This window comes from Pteronotus mesoamericanus, unplaced genomic scaffold (assembly GCF_021234165.1).
Source record: "Pteronotus mesoamericanus isolate MK-2021 breed Mesoamerican mustached bat unplaced genomic scaffold, CSHL_Meso_final scaffold_54, whole genome shotgun sequence".
NCBI classification, from domain to species: Eukaryota; Metazoa; Chordata; class Mammalia; order Chiroptera; family Mormoopidae; genus Pteronotus; species Pteronotus mesoamericanus.
The window spans coordinates 76,048,036-76,067,029 of record NW_026555321.1 but is presented as its reverse complement, the minus strand read 5'-3'; the positions used below and the strand labels follow the sequence as shown (position 1 = coordinate 76,067,029).

General features: G+C 35.4%; 1 protein-coding gene and 1 pseudogene across 1 annotated transcript in view; both read right to left on the bottom strand.

Annotated features, from left to right (window-relative positions):
- SNTG1 (syntrophin gamma 1) overlaps positions 1 to 5,096 on the bottom strand; it is a 576,561-nt gene extending 571,465 nt beyond the window's left edge. The window contains exon 1 of the mRNA XM_054595747.1: positions 5,055 to 5,096. The gene's annotated coding sequence lies outside the window, so the exon portion shown is untranslated. The remainder of the gene's footprint in view (positions 1 to 5,054) is intronic.
- Positions 5,097 to 15,229: 10,133 nt separating this feature from the next.
- LOC129088183 (tripartite motif-containing protein 51-like) lies at positions 15,230 to 15,707 on the bottom strand (annotated as a pseudogene).
- Positions 15,708 to 18,994: the final 3,287 nt, after the last annotated feature.

Below are 18,994 nucleotides of genomic sequence, written 5' to 3'. Positions count from 1 at the left end.
CCATTCTTAAAACCAGTGTTTTGGAACTGCGTATCTAGTAGATTACTTGTCTCCATTTTGTTTAGTTCCTTTTCTGGTCTTTTGTTCTGTGTTTTCATTTGGGTTATGTTTCCTTGTCTCCTCATTTTGGCTGCCTCCCTGTGTTTGTTTCTGTGTATTAGGGAGAGCCACTACATCTCCTTCTCTCGGTAAAGAATAGCCTAGGCAGTCCTGAGGGGTCAGTGACACAGTCTTCCTGGTCACCTGATCCAGGTGCATCAGGTGTGGCCCTTGTCTGGGTTGTGTGAGTACTCTTTTTACAGTTGAGCCTTGATTTCTGTTGCTATATTAATTGGAGAGAATGACTCTTCAGCTGATCGGCTGGAAGGGTTGGTCATGACTACAGTGGAGAAGCTGTTGTGCAGCTCCTTTGAACAAGACTCACAGGGCTCTGGGGCCTGCTAATCCACTTCAGTATGTCATTTGTAGAATTAGTTGGGTGGTATCTGCTGTGGTCTGAAGCTGGCCATGAGGTATACTGATTCTGGAACCTCCTGAGGGGGGCTCTGGGTGGGCCAACATGAGCCACTGCCTGGTATGAGCTACAAAGTGATCTGCAGATTGTTGCCACCTGTAATGGGCAGGGAGGTGCTTAGTAGAGGGTAAACTACATAATGTGGTTGGCTGCCACTATTTTCAGTCTTGGTGCTGCTTAACAAGATGTACTGGGCATTCTGAGACACACTCCCTGTTTGGGGTTTGTAAAACTTTGAGAGATTTTAGGAAAGTCTTCAGCACAAACCAAGGCATGCTGTTTGTATGGGAATACCACGGGGAACATTTTGGGTGGGCTCTCAAGTTGGGTGAGGCAGGATCTCAGGGAATCACCATGTCAGGATGAACAGTGCCTGCCTTCTCTTGCAGGGTTGGGGAGTGAGGGATTTAATAAAGGAACAAATGTTTCTGACAGCAATTTGTCTGGGAGAAACCCGACTCTCCAGCCCTCACCCTGAAGCCACACAATTCAGTTTCTCCTCTGAATATCCCAGCTGCACTTTTCAAGCTGTTGCCATCAGCAAGTAAGTCTATGTGTGGGCCCTTTACGAGGAAATCTTGGGTTTCCAGAAGCCCTCTGTCTTAGCCGCAAACCCCGCTGGTTTTCACAGCTAAAAGTTATGCAGACTTTGTTTCCCTACACTGAAACCCTTAGTTAGGGAGCATGGCGCAGGGCTCCTCGGGGGACCTCTGCTGTGGAGATGTCCCTCTGGATTTTTACTGACACATGGTGGTGTGGGACCAACTCATTTCACGTCTCAACCCTCTTATCAGTCTTGACGTGGCTTCTTCTATAGATCTTTAGTTATAGGACTTGTGTTCAGTTAGATATAAAGTGATTATAAATCATGATTGTTGTGTAGTTTCATTGTAATTTTCATGTGGTCCTGGGAGGAGGCAAACACAGTGTTTACCTACTCCACCCGCTTAACCAGAAATAAATATGTTTTACCAGTGTAGCCAGTGACTCTTAACATCTCAAACATGCTTGAAAACACTGGGAATTTGATTAATAATTTTTGTAACAAATGGGCCAGCATAAGAGACATCCTGTAGATAAGTGCGATGTGTAACACAAAGAGGGGACAGAGACTGAAAAGACCAAGGTGCAACATGAGATGCCTCAAACACTCTCAAAGCATAGAAAAGTAGCAACCGCATTAAATTTAATTGTTAAAATATTAGGTATCATCACTAGCCATCAGAGAGATATAAATTAAAACCACAATGAGATATCACTTCAACTTGTCAGAATGGCCATCATAAATAAATCAACAAACAACAAATGCTGGAGAAGTTGTGGAGAAAAGGGAACCCTAGTACACTGTTGGTGGGAATGCAGACTGGTGCAGCCACTGTGGAAAACAGTGTGGAATTTCCTCAAAAAGCTAAATGTGGACTTGCCTTTTGACCCAGAAATTCCACTGCTGGGATTATACCCTAAGAATCTTGAAACACCAATTCAAAGGAACCTGTGCATCTCAATGTTCACAGCAGCATTATTTATAATAGCCAAGTGCTGGAAGCAACCTAAGTGCCCATCAGTAAATGAGTGGATCAAAAAACTGTGGTACATTTACACAATGGAACACTACACAGCAGAAAGAAAGAAAGAAGGACCTCCTACCCTTCACAACAACATGGTTGGAACTGGAGAGTGTTGTGCTAAGTGAAATGAGCCAGTCTGTGAAAAACAAATATCATATGATCTCACCTATAAGTGGAATCTAGTCAACAAAACAAACAAGCAAGCAAAGTAGAACCAGAGACATTGAAATAAAGAGCAAACTAACAGTAACCAGAGGGTGGGTGGGGGGAATAGGGGAAAGAAGGGGAAGGGTCATCAAGGAACATGTATGAAGGACCTATGGGTAAAACCACAGGGGGTGAGGACTGAGAGAGGGAGGTGGGGGTGGGTGGGGCTGGGGAAAGTGGTGTCCGGAAAATGGAGCAGAAAATGGAGACAACTGTACTTGAACAACAACAAAAATATATAGAAATTTAAAAAAAAAAAGGTAATTTCATTTAAGCAATAAGAAGATACCCAAAAAGACAGAGCTGTCCTCTGGCAAAGTATGGAGGTCAGCAAGCACAAAGGAAGGGCAGGCCGTCCAGCTAGGATATCTACTCACAAAACAGACATCCAGTTTGCTTTTTCTCATGGTTATTTTCCAATTAAAATGTGAAACCAGCTTTAAATGCTTTAAGTGAGGTCAAATATGTGCATGGATAAAACATGGGAGATACAAGTAAAATTCTATAGGTCAGGTAAGAGACTCTAAAAATCTGCTAACATTGCAATGCTGAGACATGTATTTAGTTTTAAAATATTTCTTATGTGTAAAGTATCAGAAAATAGGTAATGTGAGTAATCTATGTGTTCTAATACTGTTTACTGTTTCTCCTCTTTATTCATCCTCTTTCAAAATAATATCAAATCAAACGTGTTGCTTCTCCATAAAGTATGTTAAACTCTTTAAAAAACAATATGGAAAGAAAAAATAGCTACCTAAGAAGAGAGAAAAATGTTAGAAATGTATCCAGATATATTTTTAATAAAATATTTGTTTTGTCATTGCAGAAGAAGGTGCTTTGAGGATTAAAATAGTCACCGTCAAATAAATTGTCATCTCTCCTTAGTATGGCTTGTTTCTCTTTCTTCACTTATATGTAACCTTTCTTGGGATTCTGTCAAGGTTTACAATATATGATACTTAACACAATGGTGCAGTGAAAACATACAGGGCTACCTGTGGTACTGGGAGATTGTAAGTAGGTAATAGAAGACCATCTCTTGCAGAGCAATAACGTTGCCATTTCTGGCTAGCACAAAATAATTTGGGTAGTTTCTACCTCTACAGTTTGCTCTCTGTCTCTGTTTAGTTAATTTATTTTTCCTCATGGGCTTCAAAATGGAAGGCTGACAAACCAAGGAATCACAGGGCTCCAGGAAATATAAATGTTCATCAAGTTTAAAGGGTTTGGGGAAACAAGGAATAAATTCAGAGGTAAGGAAAGGCAGTGGGAGAAAGAACAGGTTATCCTAGATCAATCACGCCTGTTTCAATTTTGTTAAAGAATGCTATTTTCCTCTTTGTTATCGATCAAGCTTCATTAAAATAGTTTAATGAGAAAGAAGTATAACTATTGAAAAAGGCCTAACTATGAAAAATTATTTGAAAACTTTGGATATAATCCACCATTTTGGTGTACTATGAGTTCTTATTGGTGCCTAAGAAACTATGCAATAGAATTTTCTGACTTTATTTAAATCATGATAATATGGTGTTTAATGATGAGGAAAAAGCTACCTAGATACAGGTGGTTAGGGATCAGGATTAGTTGAGGAAAGAACAATCAGTCTATTAGTAACCCATCCCTATTTGGGTGATACTTTGACAAATATAGCACACTATGTTTTCCATATCTAAAAGAATGTTTAGTAACAACAATAGATATAGACTTAATTGTTTGTAATCCTAAATGTCTCTGAACCTTGACATAACTTTTGAGAACCCAGTACAAATAATCTAATAAGCTTTCTGCAACAGTGCACCCATTCCTAGAACTCTATGATTTTTACAATACACAGATATACATTCTGAAAAATTATTGTCATTTATATATTACACTTAAATATGACTTAATACAACGATATTTATATAATACACTTTGAAGTATCAGCATTCATTTAAACATAATAGATGACAATGGGTTTTATGATTTTCACTAAAACTGCATTGGACATCCTTGTACTGACAGAAAATAAAAACTCAAAAATACTCTAACAATCATCAAGATAAGAAATTTAATCAATTCTATCCAAAACTTTGGCATCCAGGTTCTGATTTTATAGCAAATAGAGTTAGAATCTTTCCAAAAGGAACATCCATCCCTTCACTAATGTCATAGATGATGTTCATCTTCAAACTGATGTCTTTCCTGACTCATGCTCCTTTTCTGTAGTTATGTAATTTATTTTACAATTTCACACTTTTCATCCTTTGTTCTCAATAAACAAATGAGGATGTAATAGTTCCACAGGCTCTAGTGGGGTGAAGCATTTTGAGAAATGCTTTATCAAGGCCTCCCTTTGGATTATTGCATAGCTACTCTTTCTCCAGGATTTCAGCATTCACTGAAATGTATGATGCTAGTCCTCATCTTGGTAAAGAGTCACGGACACCTTCACACAAAGTCAGTTTTTGAAAAGTTGATTAATATTGATTATTCCTCTGAATGATGCTCATTAAAGTAACAAAAATCCAATATAGCTGTTTAAATGAATACGGTAGGAAGATATGTCCAAATACAGTCTGACTACTAAACATCACCATGCATTTGCCATGCTGTTACCCTACCCATACCAGAAGATTATTTTGTTTGATATTTGTTGTAGAACAAATAAAGAAGCTTCACAAAGCTTAACATTGAAGAAAATGACTCTCTTATAACAACGTAAAGAGTTGTATTTTTTTACCATTTATTCACAATGGAATATTGAAAAGTAATGATCTTACTTGAGTTTAAGTAGAGCAATATTTTTCTTTTTTCAGAAGTCACTTCTCTGGCAATCTCAACATTCTGGAGAGTAGTCTGGATGCAGAAAGCAAAATTAAAAAGTCTTGTGAACATTCAAAATAGATACAATATAATTTATACACTGAAACATTTATTTTATCCACAAAGGAGACATGCACCCCATTTACACTTATATCACCTATAATTTTACCACATTTCTTACCAATTTCTAGGAGTAAGTCAAAGCTTTGTGAGTCAAGAGGCTGAAAAGAGATAATAAGTATTCTCTAAATGACTAATGTCATAAAATTAATTTCTGCAGAACACAGCTTAGGGAAATTGGCTTTAAAAGAAGTACAAGATGATATTTGATAATTTGCCAAAAACTGTATCTGCCAGTAGCTGGCATTCAGATCTGAATTGCTAATACTTCAGCCTTTACAATAACTCCAAGCTTAAATTATCAATAATATTTAAATGCCTTCCTTGTGAGGGATCACCTATTGATGTGATGCCAAGAAGTGATTACTATTTTTAATGAGACATAGTTATTAACTCAGTTTTCCAAACATCAGAGTATTTTGTTACAAAATAAAGTGTGTTCTGACAAAACAACAACCTCATTTAGACTTCCCAGCAGTAGCTAAAAACACATACAGAAGGGCGCTCTAACCATAGGGGTCAATATTTCTGTTTAAGTTGCAAGCAATGTAAAAGAAGTTCCACCTTATCAAAGTAGGGTTGAGATATTATTAGTGCTACTACGAGATTTTTTTACAATAATGTCAACAGTATAATTAATTATTTTCATAATAGTTATAGAAAATAATAAATTTGTGATATTTCATTGCCTCCTTACATTTCAGAATACATTTTATACAATTACTGTGCCAAGACAAAGAGCTGATTTGTCAGAGTCAGCTCAGCGTAATAGAGATAGGGATAAATCACACACTTCAATACTACCACAGAGATTTGTAAAAATGGTTGTAAGACTTAACTCTTTCCTGTATCCAGGCCCTTCACAATTGGACTTGGGGGAGTTGCCCATTAAAAGTGTCTAGTTCCATTTCACTTATATCTATGCTGGGCTTGGTCAGTAGCTTGCAGTAGAAGTAAACATATTGTTGTACTGCAACTAAAGCTTTTATTTATTTTTATTTTACTTTATTTTTTAAATTTATTTTTATTGTGTTTTTTTCTAATACCACATGTCTCCCTTATACCCTAACCCCACCCACAATCACCACATGTTGTCCATGTGCATGAGTCCTTTTTCCTTTTTGCTTGATCTCTCCACCCTCAACCCCCCTCCCCCAAGCTGTCAGCCTGTGTTTTCTCTATTGTTCTATTTTGCATGTTAGTTCAGTTTGTTTGTTAGATTCCATATATGAGTGAAATCAGATGGTACTTGTTCTACTCTGAATGGCTTAATAGCATAATATTCACTTAGCATAATATTCTCCAGGTTCATTCACACTGTCTCAAAGGGTAAATTTTTCTTTTTAAGGCCAAGTGTTATTCCATTGTGTAAATATCCCATAGTTGTTTTATCACTCATCTATTGATGGACACGGGCTACTTCCATATCTAGGCAATTGTAAATAATGCTGCAATGAACATAGGGGTGCATATAATCTTTTGAATTAGTGTTATGTGTTTCTTCAGATAAATTCTTAGAAGTGGAATCTCTGGGTCATAAGGCAATTCTATTTTTAATTTTTTGAAGTATCTCCATACTGTTTTCCACAAGGCCTGCACCAGTCTACATTCCCACCAACAGTGAGAAAGTGTTCCCATTTCTCCACATTCTCGCTGATGCATGTTTGTTGATTTACTGTGATAGGCATTTTGTCAGGTGTGAGGTGATATTTTACTGTGGTTTTGATTTGCCTTTCTCTGATGATTAGTGATGTTGAGCATCTTTTCTAATGTCTATTGGCCATCTGTAGGTCCTCTTTGGAGAAGTGTCTATTCAGGTCCTTTGCTCATTTTTTAATGGGATTTTATTTTTGGTGTCGAGTTTTATAAGCTCTTTATATATTTTGGATATTAACCCCTTATCAGGGGTATCAGCAAATAGGTTCTCCCATTTAATGTGTTGTCTTTTTATTTTTTATTGGTTCCCCCTACCCAATGCAATCTATAGATTCAACATAATTCTTATCAAGATACCAATGCTGTATTTCACAGAACTAAAACAAACATTTCAAACATTTATATGGAACCACAAAAGGCCCCAAATAGCAAAAGTTATCTTGAGAAAGAACGAAGTTGGAGGAATCACATTATCTAATATCAAACTATAGTATAAGATCATAGTAATCAAAACAACATGGTACTGGCCTAAAAACAGACATAAAGATCAATGGAACAAATTAGAGAACCCAGAATTAAACCCACAACTTTATAGTCAATAACTATCTGACAGAGGGAACAAGAAACCACAATGACCTAAAGATAGTTTATTCAATAAATGGCATTGGGAAAACTCGACAGATAAGTGCGAAGAAAGAAAGAAAGAAAGAAAGAAAGAAAGAAAGAAAGAAAGAAAGAAAGAAAGAAAGAAAGAAAGAGAGAGAGAGAGAGAGAGAGAGAGAGAGAGAGAGAGAGAGAGAGAGAGAGAGAGAGAGAGAGAGAAAGAAAGAAAGAAAGAAAGAAAGAAAGAAAGAAAGAAAGAAAGAAAGAAAGAAAGAAAGAAAGAAAGAAAGAAAGAAAGAAAGAAAGAAACTAGGCCACTTTTTTATACTACATGTGAGAATAAATTCAAAATGGATTATCGAATTAAATGTTAAACCTGAAACCATTGAAATCCTAAAAGAAAACATAGGCAGTAAAATCTCAGATATTCTTATAACAATATTTTATCTTGATATATCTCCTTAGGCAAGGGAAATGAAAGAAATTAACAAATGGGACTACATCAAACTGTTTTGCACAGCAAAGGAAACCATCAACAAAATAAAATGCAACTACGCATTTTATTCAAGGCTTTTCAAGTAAAAAGGACAAGCCCAGGATAGTCTATTGGATTATCAGCACCCACATGCAGGAGATACGAAGTGTTCCAACAGAGGCACTGGGCACTTGAGAATTTAGCAAAAGTGCTTGTTAGACACACAGTCAAGAGGCAAGACAAGATTCTTAGCTGATCCACAGGCAAAGGCAGCAATAATGACTTAGTTATTCAAGTTACTAAAATTTGGGATATTTTATTTTGCAGTAAATGCTAAGAGATACAACCACAAACCTAGAAAATTTATGCATGCAATTGTGTCTTTATAGATATCTTCCTGAATCTCTCATTTGTCTATTTACATTGAATTTTTTAATTTAATTTAATTTTTTAATAATTTATTTTTATTGTATTTTCCCATTATCATTTATCACTCTGATTATACACACACCAACTTCTTGTACTCAGAAAACATCTTTGTGTACTTATAGGCACTAGTCTGAATTATTGGATATCTTCTATCTTCCGTTTCTATCACTGTCATAAAAAAAAGCCTATATACAACTGTTGCAAAAATCAAAGCCATGGACAATATCTTCCACTGTAGCCATATAAATTTATCTCTGATCCCTTGGAATTAATGCAACAATTTGGAAAATGGTAGTTCCTCAAAGTGTGATATTAATGTATGAGATGTCTCATATTTTATTTATTATTAGAGTTTCACAAAAAGAATATGCTTAAGTTGTTGAAATAAAATGCTAAAAAAGAAAAATTAAGTACTTGAAAACAATGCATTATAATACCATTTTTATACATTTAAAACATAACAAAAATAAACACCATATTGTTTAGACATAGACACTTTACAAAAGCAAGGGAAATAAAGAGGATTTGGAGAAGATGTAAGATTAGGAAGTACCAAGTATCTGTTTCCTCACTGAGACCATAATTGCACTGGTAGAATCTGTAACTATTTTGGAACCCTAGAGTCTATTGAAGGCTTGCAACTTCCAGGGGAAGACTTGGGGAGTAAATTGTAACTTACTGTAGCTCTTAATACAGTCATCAACCCATCTATTATGCCCAGCCTTGTGACAGGGAGCTGTGCACATGCTTCTAGAGCAGTTTGCTCACACCTTGCAGACTTTAAAGACTAGGGCACACAAATACAACTATCTATGCTGTAAGAGTTAGACATAAATTGTGTGTGCCCAGGATGTGGCTGAGGCTCAGAAAACACTGGAGAAAACCATAAATTTATACCTCAAACTAATCTTTGATACAGTAACAGACTACAAATAAAAAATATAAAAATAAAACTAAGCAAAGACTTTTTTTGTGTTAAAGGCAAACCCAGAAAAAAGGGAAATATGATTTCCAGGATTATCACATTATTAGATTAAATGTTCAGTTAAAAAATATCACAAAGCATACAAAGAAGAAGAAAAATATGGCCTGTTTAAAAGGGGAGAAATATCAATGCTACTGTTCCTGACCAAAGATTTTATGGCAGTTCTACTATTCAAAGACTGTAAAACAGCTGACTAAAAGATATTCAAAGAACTAAAGAAGATACAGAGAAAGTCAGAAAAATAATGTATGGACTAAATAGGACCCTCAATAAAAATAGAGTAGAAAAGGAACAAAGAATTATGAAGTTGAAAACTGCAATAAATAAAACAATAACTAGAAGAATCCAAAGACAGATTTGAGCAGGAAGATAAAGAATCAGTAATTTTGAATACAGCATAATAGACATTATTGAGTCTAAAGTACAGAAAAAAAATATTGAAGAAGAATAGATAAGTATAAGGGACTTATAGTGTATTATCTATAAAACCACATGAGCATGTGGTAGTCCCAGGAGGAGAAGAAAAAGAAAAACAGGAAGAGAAAATATTTGAAGAAATAATGACTTTCCAAGTTTAAAAAAAAGAAAGTAATGTACACATACAAGAAGCTCAGCAAACTCCAAGTAAAATGAAATAAAGAAAGAACCCCACTGAGGCAGATTTTATTGAAATTAATAAAAGCCAAAAAGAGAATCTTGAAAGCAGCAAGAAAAAGTTGACATAGAGTATACAAAAGATGTTAATTAAGAATACAAGGAGATTTCTCATCAGAAACTTTGGCAGATAGAAAGCAATAGACAATATGTTTAAAGTGCTAAAGGGAAAAACAAAACTCTTAACCAAAGATTTTAATAGCACACAAAACTGTCCTTCAAAAGTGAGGGGGAAATTAAGACATTCGTATAGAAACAAAAGCTAAAGGGAGTTCATTACCAGTAGATCTGCCCTGAGGAAAATACTCAAAGAAGTTCTGCAAACTAAAACAAAAGGACATTAGGCAGTAACGAAGTTATATAAAAAATAAAATTTTTAGTAAAGGTAAATACTTTGGCAATTATAAAAGCTTGTGTTATTGCAACTACAGTTTATAACTCTACTTTGGCTGTCTACATGATTTATGAGACTAATATTTTGTTAAAAATATTTGCCTGAAAGCTACTATTATTATAACTTTGGATTCTACCTAATTTAAGGGACTAATACATTAAATAATTATTAAATTATGTCTGGGATAACTAAATATATAAAGATGTAGTTCTGTGACATCAACAACCAAAAATAGTATAGGCAGAGGTATAAAGAAGCAAGTTTTTTGTTTTTTACTGAAGTTATGTTAGTACCGATTACAATAACTTTAGGATGTTAAATATGATATTCATGGTTATCACAAATAAAATTTCTACTAAATATATACAAAAGGTAATAAGAAAAATACTTAATGCTTCACTACAAAATATAAACTAAAGAAAAAAGTAGTATAAGGAATGAGAGACATAAAATCTATAAAACACACAAAGGTAGGTAAAACTATGTTTACAGTTTTTTGTATAGAAAACAATACAATAATTAATAAATAATAAATAAAGAAATATAAAAATGATGAAATTAAGTCCCTTATTAACACTTACTTTAATGTAGTAAATTAAACTCTTCAATAAAATGACAGATTGGTAGAAAAGTTAACAATTTATAATTCACCTACATGCTATCTACTGGAGACTAATTTTAGATTAAAAGACACAAAGAACTTAAAAGTAAAAAGATAGAGTTATTTCATGTAAATAATAAATGAAATAGTGCAATGGTGGCTATACTTTATCAGAAATAAGGGATTTTGAGTCAAAAAACTTCACAACAGACAAAAAGCACATTATATATTAATAATAGGTTCCTTACAGCAGATAGACATAATAATTATAACAATTATGCACACAGTAACAAGCCAGCATGCATATTTTGTTCTTTGCTTTGAATAGATCACTAGACTGCAAAATGTTCTCAATATATTCATACATCCGTTTGCTAAAGCCTCATTCTTGTCACTGGCTGCACCATGATATGAAACATTAATCTTTCCAAGTAGATAATTTGCTATAGCAAAACGAATGGTAGTCTATGGCAGGAGATGGAGACTAACCTTTAAATTAAATTGACTTAAATAAAGAGCAATACTAAGCCATTTGTCCTTAGTTACATAAACAAAGTTATACTTCTTAAGCTCATCAATGTGGAATGCAACACTGTTCTACACTAAGGTTTGAGGTCACTTGATATGAAGTTCATAGCTTCCTTAAAAATGAGAAAAAATATCGTTTCTTTCTTAAGGGGTAAATAAAGCTTAGTTTCTATGGGTAAAATGGTTGCTTTTTTCTTAATTCATGACATATGAAATAAGTTAAAGGCACATTTAAATACATGTAAATAAGTGATGACTCATTTTTTACCAGAATGTTAGAGAAATATTTAGAATAATAAAGTTTATTTCCTGATGTTTTATATCATATTTTTTAAGATGGTCAGAAAGTCAAATATTTCCAGCTGATGAGTGTGGGTTGTATATTTCAAAAGGTTATTTCTACTTATACGTTCATCAAATATTTGAGTGTCTACTAGGAACCCAGAAATTTTTCCTAAGGTCTTTGAATGCCGAAGAGAAAGAACACACACAATGAAGAACCAATGAAATAAAATTTATATAATATGTGATCTGTTATATGTGCCAAAGAGAATTACAAGCAAATGTCCCCTAGTTATTTCAAATGAGTCTCTGTGGATTATTTTAAAAATCTATTTTTAAATATCTCTTTTTATTTTTAGAACGAAAAGTAGCCTGATAAGTACCAGTAAATGGGATTTGCAATGTCATTTACTATTAATCATTGTCAATTTTAGAATTATGTACTCCGTTTCAGAATTTGATATTGCAACAGAACATGCTCATATGCAAATTCTTTGTAATTGTTCACCATGTGTTATAAACCATGCTAAAGCATCTGAATAGCAGCACAGTAATATTTTATTCTTCTTAGCCATTTCAAATTTCTATATGAAAAAGGAAAAAGTAATGTAGACTTTTGATAACTTTTACTTATGCTCACTTTTTCCTTTTGAACTCTTTATAGTTTTTAATTTTCTTTTTTTGATTTTTCTTTATTACTGCTGTTCAGTTACAGTTACCTCACCTTTTTTCCCCATTGCTCTCCCCTGCACCGCACCACGCCCAGAGTCAATCACCACCCCATTGTTTGCGCCCATGAGTCCTCTACTCATGATCCCTGACTTTCCCTTTCCTCTTCTTTCCCCATTATCCCCTTTCTCCACCCACTCTAATCACTGTCACTATGTTCATTTTTCCCATATCTGTAGTTCTATTTCCCTTGCTTGTTTTGTTGATTAGCTTCCGCTTATAGGTGAGATCATTTGGTATTTGTCTTTCACCCCCTGACTTGTTTCACTTAGCATAATGCTCTCCAGGCCCATCCATGCTGTCATAAAGGGTAGGAGTTCCTTCCTTTTTTCTGATGCGAAGTAGTCCATTGATTAGATAAACCACAGTTTTTTGATCCACTCATTTACTGATGGGCACTTAGGCTATTTCCAACACTTGGCTATTATATATTGTGCTGCTATGAACATTGGGGTGCATAGGTTCTTTTGAATTGGTGTTTTGGGATTCTGAGGGTATAATCCCAGCAGTAGGATCACTGTGTCAAAAGGCAATTGCATGTTTAGTTTTTTGAAAAAATTCCATGCTTTTTTCCACAGCGGCTATATCAGTCTGCATTCCCACCAACAGTGTACAAGGGTTCCCTTTTCTCTAGATCCTCACCAGCACTTGTATGTTGATTTGTTAATGATGAACATTCTGACTGGTTTGAAGTGGTATCTCATTGTGCTTTTAATTTGTGTCTGCCTGATGGCTAGTGAAATTGAACATTTTTTCATGTGCTTAAGGGCTCTTTGTACATCCTTCTTGGAGAAGTGCCTGTTCAGGTCCTTTGCCCATCTTTTAATTGGATTGTTCTTCTTCCAGGAGTGGAGATGTGTGAGTTCTTTAGATATTTTGGAGATCAAGCCCTTGTCAGAGGTATCATTAGCAAATATGTTTTCCCATATGGCTGGTTCCCTTTTCATTTTGTTGTTTTCTTTATCTATGCAGGAGTTTTTTAACTTGATGTAGTCTCATTTGTTTATTCTCTCCATTATTTCTCCTGCCCTAGAGGATCTATCTCTGGAAACATTGCTGCATGGCATATCTGAAATATTCCTGCTTATGTTCTACTCTAGGATTTTTATGATGTCATGACTTATGTTTAAGTCTTTTGTCCATCTTGAGTTTACTCTTGTGTATGGTGTTAGTTGTTGGTAGAGTTTCATTTTCTTGCATGTAGCTGTCCAGATATCCAGACACCATTTGTTGAAGAGACTTTTTCTACTCCATTTTAAGTTCATATCCCCTCTGTCTGATATTAATTGACCATATAGACATGGGGTTATTTCTGGGCTCTTTATTCTGTTCCATTGATCTATGTTTCTGTTCTTATACCAGTACCAGATTGTTTTTATTACAGGGGACTTGTAATAAAATTTGATAGCAGGTATTTTGATCCCTTCTACTTTGTTATTTCTCAGAATTGCTGAGGCTATTCAGGGTCATTTATGGTTCCATATAAATTTTTTAAATGTTTTTTCTATATCTGTGAAATATGTCACTGGTATTTTAATAGGGATTGTATTGAATCTACAGATTGCTTTGGGTAGTATGGACTTTTTTGGGGGGGAGGTTAGTGAATAATGATGTTTATTTAACAATATAAAGATCCTTATTATTTACATTATCACATAATTAATGATACATTACATATACTTAAGTTAAAAGGTGCTGTTTCACATCATAAAATATCAAAAGGGTCAATGTTAAACTTACAAAAAGACAATATTGTCTTTGAGTTTTCACACACCTATACAAATTAGGTGGAATGTGCCTGCCATAGTGAAGAAAAAGTAGAATTTCTATAAATAGAAAGGTAACAATTAAGACTAGGTATTTGGTGAAGAGTTTATCAGCAGGTTAATCACAGCTGAAGAAAGTATAGCTTGGATGATAGATGTAGGAATGTAACAGAGGATTTCACAGACAGATGAATAGAGGGAACCTGAGGAGTGATACTGAGATATGGAGGAAGATGTTATAGTATCATTATGTAATATATAGATAGTGTAATGTATGAATAATGTAGCTCTAGATGGAGATACTAGGGATGACTAAGGAGAGTACTGGCCTGATCATCTTGTAAATTTCAGTCTGGTAGAAAATACTGATAACACTTAAGTATATATAAATGTGATAAGAACTACAAAAGTATGTATATCATAGATTTTCAAATAATATTACTTCAAACTGTGGATTATTAAACTGAGATATTTGGATAGGCAGAATATAGTTCAATAAAGAGAAGGTAGAAAATTCTTTTCAGATTACCAGTGGGTCTTTTACCTCAATGTTTGTTTGGAAAAAGAATGAATGATAGCTGCTACTTTGCATTGAATTTTACTTTTATCGGACACCCCTGTCATCTATTATTTCACTTCCTAACCACAGTTCAGAAATAAAGCAAAAACCAGGGAATGTATTCTATGCCATGCATCATGTGTAATAATTTTCCCATAATGAATAAAGAACTGATATTTATGTTTTAATGTTATAACTATTTAATAAAATGGTAAGTGGGTTTTCATGACATAAAAGGAAACTAAACCAATAAAATATAACATGCCTGTCTTGTTTGACAAGGCACAAGGAAAAAGTCTTCCTTAGATTTGGGTTCCCCAGCATATGAACAAATGCCCAATATGTCTCGTGTTAAAAGTGACCACAGCAAAAGACAGGCCTGAGATGGGGAGAGAGGGAGCAAGAAGAGATGCTACATATAAGGGAACTTTGAGCTACATCTACAAAGCTCACAGTTCCACCTTCATAATCCAGGAATACTCCTACTGGGCCAATAGGCTTTGGCACAAATTGCAGTGAAAGTGGGAAGGTGGTGAAGATGCTATAGTGGATGCTGGTTTTAGCACAGCCAAGAAGAAAGAGTCCTTTCTCCTTGTCTCTCTGGACATTCATATTCTCTTTCCAATAATCATTACAGACTCCAAAAGCCCGATTCCAAGTCTTCCACTTGTATCGCCCAGTAATACCTACCGGGGTAAAAGCCTGAGCATCCCTCAGGCCATGGAGCAATATGTGGTACACTTCAAGAATCACATCCAACAGTCAGGCTTCTGAAATCTCCATTTAGGAAGATATGATTATTAGCTCTTTTATACTCCAAAGTTGACATTTTAATGATGTCAATTTTTCCAATCCATGAACATAGTATATGTTTCCATTTATTTGTGTCTCTCTTAATTTCTTTCTTCAGTGTTGTGTAGTTTTTCTGAGTACAGGTCTTTTACCTCCTTGGTTAAGTTTATTCCTAAGCATTTTATTTTTCTTGTTGCTCTGGTTTCTCTTCAGATCCTACAAATCTTTCATCTTTTACTTATGACCACTTTTAAGCATATCAAGGATTTAAGCCTATGGTAATTTAGAGTACAGGGAAGAATCTGTCTTTCTATTAAGGACCTTGAGATCAATAAGAATATTATAATGGGTAAAAAGAAATTTTTAAAAAATATGTCAACACAAGAGGTAGACCAACCCACAATTTTACATCTTTCAGTTTAATAATTTATAGTGCTAAGTTAGGCCATTGTAATGATACCATTATTATCTTGAAAAAGTAAGATTCAATAAGTAAATTTGAATGTTTAACTTTTTTATTTTCACTTTTGATTTTTAAACTATAATTACCATAATCTATTATTATAAAAGCTTATATATATAGCCACACTTGGAAAGTTAATTTTTTAAAAATCTCTTAAAAGAAACTTTTCATTCTTAATTTTTATTTAAGAAACATGCCAAAAAAAATAGGATGATCCAAATTTCAGAAGTAATTTATTTTGGTATACTGAGAATCAACAGTAAAAGATAAAGTATTCTTTAATCAATATCCTATACCTTATGATTAGGTAGATTTTTTCAAAATTTAAAACTAAAAAAATACATATGTGAGACACTGTCTCTTGATGAAATGAGCTTTTCTTCAAAAAGAGTTGAAACAACAAACTGAATTAAGAAGAAATGTCTTCTTCCCCGTTGCCATGACCTGCAAAGAATTTGGAAATAAGACAGGGCTTATTCAGAAGGGGAAGCGAGGACCTAGACGACCAAAAATCTAGCCCGTTGAGTCTGGAAGCAGGTGGTTAGTAAAACTATTAGTAGAACTATTCATCCCCAAAATAGCCACAATATATTGTTTATAATTCCCTTCTATTTTCCTTGAACTGTCAAAGAGGTCTTCCTGAATGTTTCAAGATTATCTCAGCTGTGCCCTGCAGTGGAGATATGAGAGAAAGTACATGTGTTCAAGCTCCCATTAGGTAGTAAATAGTGCAGCCATTGAAGTCAGTGATGTTAGGAACATTTCTTCCTGAGGAAATTCCAGAGGCAGTCAGATGGCAGGAGTAGAGTCAGACTACTATATAATTATGAAGGAGTGACCAGGCTGACTTAAATCAGAAAAAAAAAATGACTTCGATTCACATATAGGGCACAAATACCCCTTATTAACCCATCTCCTTAGATGAGATAGAGCCTCAAAGCATAGAGGGCACATATGTAATGGAAGTTGAAATCCTAACAACCACTGTATGGGTCTTAACAAGTGGACTTCAAGATCAACCCTTGACACCACCTCATTCTCCTCCTGGTTTTGTTATACTGTTTTTGCACAGTAAGACTTATTGAGTTGCCCTGATGAGAACAAGTGCGACTAATTCTCTTATCTAATTTATTTCTCTCAATAGCTTATTTTGTCCTCCCAAGTGAGTGTTAGGCTGTTGGGAAACATCCCGTCTCGTTTCAGGAACTGTAGTCTCACCGACAGGCGAGAGGGCCTCAAGGCTGGGACTAAGCAAGGAGGCCTTGGGAAAATAGGTCACTGAGGAGACACCACCTGTCCCCCTGAGCCCCTGCCTCCCTCACATCACCCTGCTTGGTCCCAAAGGATGGCTGGTTAGTCAGTGATGGATAAGACCCTTCTATGGCAGGGGCAACCTAAGACAGGCGCAGCCACATGGGCCATCACGGGAAGGATTTGGGGGACACAGAGAAAGAGAAAAAGACCCTCACCCCTTGGCTTTGATATGGCTAGGGTCCTCATTCTATCTGAAAGAAGTCTCTTTATCTCTTAGCGACTCTGATTCCCCAATTTGCTCAGGCTAGAAACAATACTGGAGACAGCCCTAAACTGGATCCGGCAGTTCCTGGGGGAAATTAGGCCTAGAAGTAAATTCTTTGAAGTATGCTTTGTTTTTCCCTCAAAAGCTATGACAACCAGCTCATGCTGGGAAGGAAATTTACATTATTCACAGACCCTGACCCTATACTCTTTGGCACTATTATGTTTATGCTCTCTTGTTTATTAGTCTCCTCTCTGACCCATGTAAATCGGTGTGTTCCTGTCATTTATTCTCTTCAAAACATCATCTATTCTCTGTAAACATTAACATACTGATATAATGAGATCACCTTTACATTCCTACTATCTAGTCCCACTGATAACCCTTTCAATAAAAGCCATTGGACATAGGGGTTCAGGGCCTTCTCCACTAGAAGCAAGTGCCACCCCTTTCCATGGCAGACAGAGAAAAGTCTCTGGGAAAACTTATTTTATTTCCCCATCTGTGATGACCCAGAGCAGCCTCTGTGGGACAGAGTCTGTCCTCCGACTCTTTAGACAAGTCAAGCTCTTCAACCCAAAATACACCCATCTTCTCACGTATATTGTCTCCATCAAATGGTATTATATAACAGTCTTCCAATGCAGGAAACTAAACTTTGTATTTCCTTATTTTCTTTACCTTGGTCCTTCTACTTAGTGGGTCATTAAGTTCTATGAAAGTTTCTACCTAATTATTTATCAAACTTACATATTCCCCAAGTCTTGTTGTTTTCTTTGGCTACTAGTTCAGTTATCATTGGATGCTTAAATTTATGACTATCACATGGTGTCCTGTATACAAATCATGATTTGGGGACTTATTTGGGAGAATTCTAGTTAAGATGGAGATGTAGGTAAACATGGCTCACCTCCTCACACAACCAAATCAAAATTACAACTAAACTACAGAATAGCCATCACTAATAACCATCAGAAATCAATTTGAATGGAAGTCCAACAACTACAGATCTAAAGAAACCACATCCACCCACTAGACTGGTAGGAGATGTGGTGAAACAAAAATGCAGAATAGGCTGGTCCCACACCCACGTGTGGTGGATAAAAATTTGGGAGGTATATCTTGGGAGCTCCACACTAGGACCCCCCCAGCCCAGGGCTCCAGTGCCATGAAGATAAGACCCCATAACTTCTGGTTAATAAAAACAGCAGGTTTGAGTCAGTGAAAGGAAGTACTGGATTCTCAAGCAGTTCCTCTTCAAAGGCCCACACACAAACTTACTCAGACTCACTCTGTGTGAGCTCCAAGACTTGGGTGGCAGCTTGAAAGGCAGCAGTGGCAT